This window comes from Corvus moneduloides, chromosome 3, assembly GCF_009650955.1.
Source record: "Corvus moneduloides isolate bCorMon1 chromosome 3, bCorMon1.pri, whole genome shotgun sequence".
In the NCBI taxonomy this organism is placed as follows: domain Eukaryota; kingdom Metazoa; phylum Chordata; class Aves; order Passeriformes; family Corvidae; genus Corvus; species Corvus moneduloides.
The window spans coordinates 28,086,376-28,095,349 of NC_045478.1; positions in this window are offsets into that span (position 1 = coordinate 28,086,376).

Consider the following 8,974-nt stretch of genomic DNA (forward strand, 5'->3'; position numbering starts at 1 on the left):
ACAAAGCAGACAATTGCTCGCTTCTGAACTACAAACTATGAATGCAGTGCTTACTTTCGCTCTCGCTCTCATTTTGCATCCTTGGAGTAAAAGAAAACTCTTCAATTCATTGCTGAAGTGTGCTAGATGTTTGTTTACTTTGATCGGATGAAAGGATGATATTTCAAAAGTGTGTACCCATATATTCCAATTCTGTAGAGTTTCTGATGCTGAAAGACTCTGTGTTGGCTTTGGGGATAAAATAAATCATATACTTTCAAGTTGGCTGTTTATCATTCATGCAGTCTCCTGTTTTTAGAACTCCCTGAACTAACTAAGTGTTTATAACTGTTTATTTAAGACTGCTTTTCAGAGTCCTCAATATAGCATAAGAATATGTTATGGTTGTGACTACTCTAATACATTAGTTCCTGAATCTTATTATGGGGTGAATGTTTTAAATGTTTTTTTCTTTCATCTTCTTCAGCTGTGTCAGTAGTAATTTCCAGTTTATTTTCTAGGGGGTATTAGAAGACCTACTGAGAGAAGACAGAGTGAAGTTATTTCTCATTCTAAATGCAATATATTTTAAAATAAATTTCAGTGTTTTCGTATTGAGAAAAAGTAGAAGCATAGCGATACCAGACACTTTTAAAATGTAAAACTTCATGTAAAAATTTCAAAGTGCATCCTTACATTTAGACACAAAAAATCTGTCTAAGAAACTAAATCACCCAAATACATAAGAAGGGCAAAACCAGCTGTGTAATGAGTGTAAGAAACTGTGGCAATATTTCAAGGCCTAGTGTATTGCACTATCATACCTCTTAAAAGCTGCACTTTTGCTTTGCGTATTTTCTTCTTGGTCTGTGTTTATTGTGTTGAATAGCTCATGATTATTCAAAAAATTTAGTTTGACAGTTGTGAGGAAAGTTATAGCAAGAAGATGCCTTTTACCTGCTGTGGCATAGTTGTATGCTTACCGAATCATAGAACATATCATAGAATGGTTTGGGTTGGAAGAGACCTTAAAATAATCAAATTCCAACCCCCATGCCGTGGGCAGGGACACCTTCCACCAGATCAGGTTGCTCAGAGCTCCATCCGTCCAGGCTTTGAACACTTCCAGGGATGGGGCATCCACAACTTCTCTGAACAACCTGTTCCAGTGCCTCACCACACTCACAGTAAAGAATTTCTTCTCTATATTGTTATGTATCAAGTTGGAGCTTCAGACAAGCCCTGCCTAAAGCTAAGATTTTGGCAGCAGCTTGAATTTAGGTGGCCCACACCTAAATTCAAGCCAGCTCGCAAGTTCTAACCATGGCAGATCAGGTCTAGTATAAAATGAGTTATTCACTGAATATACAGGAGATATCAGAGAAGAGGCCTTAAACAGAGTTACTTACTCCACAGTAAGTAACTACTAGTGCAAGAACTACTAGCAGATTACATAAAACAGTGCACAACATTACCAAGGTACCTATATTATAGCTAGGAAAGAAACAGTATAGATGAGGAGTCAGTGTAACTTACCACCAAAACGACGATACTGTACACAGAGTCTTTTAACTCAAGCCTCCAAGGAGTAACCACAAAATTGGCGTCCCAAGAGACCCCTGCACATTTGCAGGGAATGTGCAGAAGATTTCTGCTTTGTGAAAGTTTCGTATAGCTTTTAAAATGAAGTGTCTGTCAGTCAGGAATTGCAGTTTATTTTTCCACATCTGCTTCCACAGCAAGATGTTTACCATCAGCTGAAAACATCAATTCCATGGTGCCAAAATAGCTCATTACAAGACAACTGTCTTGATTGAGTTATTTCACCAAGGCTCATGTGAGGCACATGTGAGAGTGAAGGCCCTGAGTTATTTCATCAGCTAACAAGCAACAGAGAAGCTTTCCTGTGGGGGGATGAGATGCCCTGCTACATATATCTAATCTAAACCCATCTTCTTTCAGTTTAAAGCCACCCCTCCTTGTTCTGTCACTAATGCTCTTGTAAAAAAGTCCCTTTCCAGCTTTCTTGTAGGCCTTCTTAAAGTACTGGAACCCTGCTATATGCCTCCTGAATCCTTCTCTTCTCCAAGCTGAACATCCTCAACTCTCTCAGCCTGTCTTCACTGGAGAGGTACTCCAGTCCTCTGATCATCTTTGTGGCCTCCTCTGGACCTGTTCCAACAGGTCCATGTCTTTCTTGGGCTGAGGACATGAGAGCTGGACACAGCACTCCAGGTGGGGTCTCATGAGGGCGGAGCAGAGGGGCAGAATCCCTTCCCTTGACCTGCTGGCTGCTTCTCTTTTGATGCAGTCCAGAATGCTTTTGGCCTTCTGGGCTGTGAGTGCACATTGCTGGCTCATGTTCCGCTTCTCATCCACCAACACCCCCAGGTTCTTCTCCTCAACTATTAATTTTCTCCGTTTCATTTCTTCTTTGCCTCTGTTTCGTGAGTTCTTTTACTCAGAGTTCAAATTAAAATACAGGAGACTGGGAGTTTATCTTCAGACTTAGCTGTTTATTATATCTTATCTATAATACAGCTGCACAGAGTGTGCCTCTAAGTTAACAAGGTGAAAATGGCCCCAAGTTTTCTAACTTCCATGGTCTTTTAAGATCCAAATTACCCAATTATGGAATGCCAAGTAATTTATTTTTACTTATAATCCAATGACTAACTATTCATGATCCGCACTGTGGGTTTTTTGACCTAATACTGGAACACTCAGATTTGTGAAGAAGAAGGAGAAAGGAAGAGCTAATCCCCACCCAAAGTCCTCCATATTGTTACATATATCCCATAAACCTAATTTTTCTACATCTCTACATATTCCACCCAGTGATATAACTTTAATTGCACAGCAACAACCTCAGTGTTATCACACAATCTGGGAAGCCTTTCCCAAGGCCTCAGGTCAAATGCAGTGTGTTTCTGAGGATCACTGTCAGCACTGAAAGGCTGAAATTCTCAGAACTCAGGGTTCCAACACTCAAGGATGGTCTCAACCCATTCTCCAACCAGCCTGTACTTGTGCTTGGCATTGCCCCACCCCCATGCAAGACCTTGCACCTGGCCTTGCATGAGGTTCTCACAGCCCCACCTCTCAAGACTGTCCAGGTGTCTCTGGATGTTCTCCCTTCCCTCCAGCCTGTCAACCACATCACACAACTTGAGGTTGTCAGCAAACTGCTGAGGGTGCACTTGATCCCACTGTCCATGACACTGACAAAGGTGCCAAACAGCGTAAGTACCAGCCTCTAAGGGATGCCATCCTTCACTGCTCTCCACTTGGACATTTTGAGTCATTGACACCTTGAGTGCAAGCATCCAGCCAATTCTTTGTCCATCTGTTAAATCCATGTCTCTCCAGTTAGAAACAAAGATGTTTGACACTGAGGAACAGTGTCAAATGTTTTGCATAAATGTTAGATGAGCTTTAATTAAAAAAAAAAAAAGCCCATCCCCACTTTTTATACTTTAAAAGCCAAGCTCCTCACACATGCTTGTAAGCAAGACACTTTTTTCCTTGATCCACTTGTTTTCACTTGAAGAAATACTGTAACATGTACATGGCACAAGAGGAGAATTAACTTGGTGTTATACAGGAGCTGCAGCCAGTAAATAACTTCATTCTCTCCTATGTGTTATATTATCTGTTCAGACATGTGGTTAGATTGGTTGTCATAGACCTACATATCCCCTCCTCATGTTTGCTGTATTACTAACATTGCCAGCATTGTTTTTTGTTTTGCTGTTTAGACATCATGTTTAGGCACACTGTATTCCTCCTTCAGCTGCATGCAATTGCATACTTGGAAGAGTCAAGTCTTATGTAAAATCATAGGGAAATCAGAGAATGTCACAAAAAACCTCTTTCTGTTTCAATGAGAATGCTGTGCTGTACTGTTTTAGTGAAAATTCCTGAAGCATGAACATGTTGTTATTCAGACTGAATTTTCTCAAAATCTATGCTCTGACTCTGAAGAGGCTGTAATTGAGCTGAGATTTTTTTGTCTGCAATATTTTAAAGGTTTTTTTAAAGTCTCCAACATCTGTACAGCTCCTGTCATGATAACTGAAGCGCACACTAAACTAGTAATTAATGTTAGGAAACCATCTGGCAAGAATATTTCTAGGTTTCGTGTCTATATAAAATAGATCAAGAGTACCTGCAAAAACCAGTGGGGAAGGAAGAAGAGCAGAAGATTCACTGGTTCAAATTAGCTGAGCAGAGGGTGTGAGTGAGCCATCAAACAGACCATACTGAGTTCAGTCCAAAGGTGAAGCTCTTTTAGTGGCTGGTAGCAGAAGCACAAGGACAGTATCCAAAAGATGACAGACACAGAATGATCCTTCCCTTAGTCCACTTGCTTCTAACAAAACTGAGTGTCACTGCCTCACTAAAGGAATGCTCTATGGTAGTTGGGTATCTTTCCGATAGTCACAGGGAAATTCTGCTTGATTCCTTCTCAGCACCAGAGCTACAGGTGATGCTTCAGCATCGCAACGAGTTCAACATTTACCCAGACCTGCAGCCTTCATTCCTATTCCTATCTACAAGTACTGGCCAGAATCAAATAGAATGATTTGACTGATACCAAAGATGAGACAGGCTTTTTAGGCTAGTACTGTAATAGCCAAAGAATCTCTACGTGTAGCTCCTCGTTCTTCAGAACCTGAGTTATGGATCTTTGAGGAGACATTTTAAGGGTTTTAAACAGTGTGTACTGTTGGCATTGAAGTGGCTTTAATGCAGAGAAAAGCTTTAAAGATTTTTCTGATTTTTTAAGTAAAACAGAATCCAACAGCTCTTTGTGAGGATAATTACATGGAGAGGGTTTGTCTGAACTGTGTTTCAGAGAAATAAAATACTCCTTAGATAACACTTTATGGTCTGCAGTTTTTGGAACTTTTAGCTTCTCTGAGTGAGATGCTTTAATCAGAAATAGGATTATGTAAACCCAATGCTTGATAGATCCCATTTTTAATACACAGAAAGGAATTATTCTGTTTAATGTTTAAGATCACAAAAAATATGGGCATTACTTGAAAAAGTAGTCTTAAGGACCTTCCTTTTCTTAAGATAATAAAAGTAAATTTGGCCAGATTTTACTGAGCATCCCTATAAAATTCTGATGATCCATGGAACTTTAAAGGAGAAGAGAAACAACTGAAACCACTGGTACCACCATTAGACATTCATTTGACTTGGGATAAGAAATAAGATGAAGTAAAATTAGGTCTTTCCTTTAATAATACCCAAGCAACAGTGCTCAGGATATAACTAAGCTACACTAGAAAAGAGGATGCCTGTTAGAGCACATGAATGCAAGAATTGCTCAAAAGAAAAAAAATGTTTTGACTATTAAAAACAATAGTATTTATGTAACATTATCAAAAAAATTTGAACATTATTTCTTTTACATAGTGAAAATGTGAATGAATGTTACAAACAAAATTGTAGCCATGATGTTTCATAAATTAAAGAAAAAAAATTAATCTTTTTTATTTCCTGTGAGAAAACATCAGCCCTAAATGTGCTGTTAACAACTCATTTCAGTTCTGGTCTGCTAGAGTCAGAGCTTGTGAAGGTCCTGTTGTGCATCGTAATGGCTGAGAAATTGAGATTTAATGGAAAATTGGTGTATATGAATGGAAAAATTCAGGCTGTTTTGCGGGAATTAGATGCAATTTAATTTATTTTTCTTCTTGTGACATATTAAAAGCCATCTAAACCACCATAAGATAGTCTGCTTGTTATTCTGGACATTCAAATGATGAAGAAATTCAGTGGCAGGAAGTTTTGCGCTTAAAAGCAAATTATTCAGTAAGATCAAAATTATATAGTATCTGTCTCCACCCTTCTGCTGATCATGAGTCTGGCTTGCCAGAGTTCCTTGATTAATAACTACTACAGTTTTAGATGTAATTTCAAAATACTGCTTTGGTTATTCTAAATAATGAAAATAATTGGAATGTTGCTGAAGTGCTGACAGATAATTCAGGCTAGGTTGGCCTTTTGTGTTGGTATCGCTGATCAGGATACAATTTTTACTGGTAGCTGTTAGCAGAACTCTCCTATTTAATGCAGTATTTTTATATAAAAAAATAAAATATGTGTTGAATCTAATAACTTCAGTCTCCTTAATGTGAGGCAGACCTGGAAGCAGTTGAGGTATGACAGGAAGGGGAAAGTAACTAGAAAGCACCTGAGTAGTATCAGCATCATACTAATGTTGACTGTACTCATCCCCTTCCTCCTCACCCCACCACAGACCATTGCTGGGTAACAGAAGGCATTTATTTCCAGGCTGGGGCACAAAGACCTGCCCCTGGTAAACATTAAAGGGATCCAGTCGTGATTGGTTTTCAAGAGCTGAAGTTAACTGAACTCACATTAGTCCACTAAATTATACCATTGGGATAAACTCCCTAGAGAAACAATTAGTGGTTAATTTGTTTCAAGTATGATATTTTAGAAAATGGCATTTGTAAACAAATAAGATACCATTTCATTATATAGCCATTATATCTCCCAAAATGGCAGGCTTTGTCACTAAATCAGACTGGATTTGGTATCTTGTTCTCATGCCTCAGGAATAATGTCCTTATTTCAGATCTTGTGATATTTGGAGTTCAGGAAAGAGGAACTGGAAGTACTGAATTATGTGTATACCAATTTTGCTAGCATCATGCACAGACTACAGTGCTAGAATGTCAGAATTTAGTGGGTCAGAATTTTTAATAAAAGAATAGACAGAAATTGAGTATTACAAACATGAGTCGGGTGTTTTTTAACTAGGCAGCTTAGTACTTTTTAAGAGACAAAGCGTAAAAGAGGAGAAAAGAATCTAATGTGAAAAACCCTTAGAGACCTGAACCTTCAGATTTTGAAAGGAAATCTTATGACATTGTTAATGGTGACTAGAATATTTATAATATATAAATACTCAGTAAGAAATATGGAATAATATAAAAATATTGCAAGGAGACCGAAAGCATCTGGACCCTAATTGTAGTCTTCCCTTATCTCCTGTTTGTTTGTCATCGTACAGACATGGCTGCACTGGGCTCACTTACATCAATCTGGGCTACTGCCAGTCTTCTTGGCAGCCTTACCCTTCTCTCCAAAGCAGCACAGGCTACTTTTCCCAATATCTATTTGGCTGACAGAAGAGTTCCATTCCTTTCCTGTATTCCTAACTGGAGGGCTTGGGAAATCATCCCTGTGACTTCTTTTGGACAACCAGAAACCAGACCAAATATTCCCCTTTTACTTTCTATGCTCAGATGAGTAGTGAATAAAGAAACTAGGTCTCGTTGCAGGGGAAAAACAAATCTAATCCAGTCATGCCTGGATGATGGAACAAGCCAGAAGGTCTCTCAGGATGGGGAGTCAGGACTCACAGATTAAAAAATAATTACAGCAAAAGACTCGTGATGCAAGGTGTTCTTAGGAACTTTCTCAACTTCTTTTTAGCTACTGGCAGGAACTGCAATCGGTAAGACTAGCAGAGCATTAGCAAGTCTTTACAAAATCATTTTCCTTAGCTAAACCTTCTTGCACTGGAAATGGTAAAAGGACAGTTATCGTTTAGCCCACAAAGCTGCTACATTTTAGCCAGAATGCAAGAAAATGCGGAGAGATTTAAAATAAGTAACAGGAATTCAACATTTGGGGACTGGATTATACTAGGGACATCAATCCTGCTTTTTATTGTTCAGCTCAGGGTCTGAGCACTATATATAAATAGGGATGCAAGGTAGTTTCTTCTGTCCACTGAATGGCTCAGGCCATTGTGCAGGTAATGAGAACAGTGTGGGATATAATTCTGGAATTGCATCAGGGACTGGTGGCTGATGTGGTAACAAGGAAACTCCCACCTTCCTGGTTAGCCTTGGTTGCAGGTCTCTTTAACCCATGGAAAAACTCTGCACCTTCATGTAGTCATGCAGTCCTGTGAAATTTCAGAGTCTGGGCACAAAGAATATTCCACTGACTTACCCCTCACCTGCCTCCTCATGTGTTTGTCCTGTTGCAGACACAGTGGAGCTGCCCATGGACCCCGGGTCACATGCAGTCAGTCAGCAATGTTTGGGTCCCATGGGCTGGATGTATTTTTAATATGTGGCCACAGCATGGCAGAAAGGTGCCATTAGCTGCATGTGGGGTCAACAGCAGTGCTGTGGGTGCAAAGAAATGTTTCTAACACGTCCATTTATATATCTGCTGCAGTTTAAAGCAGCAGGTATTCTTCTGCCCTAGGAGAATGTGTGTACAGTGCCATGCTATAGGACTGGATGCAAGACTCTTTTGTGTTTGGAAAGAGAACATTCTCCTCACCTTCAGTGATACACATGCAAACCTTCATACCATGGCTTTTAGCTAGGACCCTCAGCTCCCTGCATAGCACGTGGATTCCAAAAGTGCACACTCACCCCCAAAGACTCCGAGTTATGAAAAAAACCTATACTGGCCAGGCATTAAGCCCTGAGCACTGCCTTGCAATTATCTGTAATGGGAAATTTTTCTTGAGGTACCTGGCAAAAACCTGGGCCAGGTGAGCTACCACCTGGCAGTGCCAAGGCCCAGCCTGTGGGACAGGACGAGTTTGGGACCTAGCATGTACTTAGGGATGTAGACACCCTTTCTAGCAGGCCTGATGATTCTGGCACAAAACATCACAGGATCAGTTCTGCTTGCTTTATAAAGAGTGAGTTGGCACTTGTCAGTGAGCTAGCAACCTCTAAACTGGAGATGTCCTTCATACACAAGTAGTTCTCTCCCTCTAGAGCAGTCCTAAAGGGGGACTCTGGATGGCCAGGGAGGCTTTCAGCAGGCAGACAAATTCTGCTCCTTCTTATTTGTATGGATAATTTGTCTTAAGACCAGTAATGACAATAGTGTACTTGTTATCTTATTCTTCCCTTCCCAAGCAAGCTACTTTTGGAAGGCAATGTGCAGCTCAGACTGAGGGACCATGCTACCACAGTCT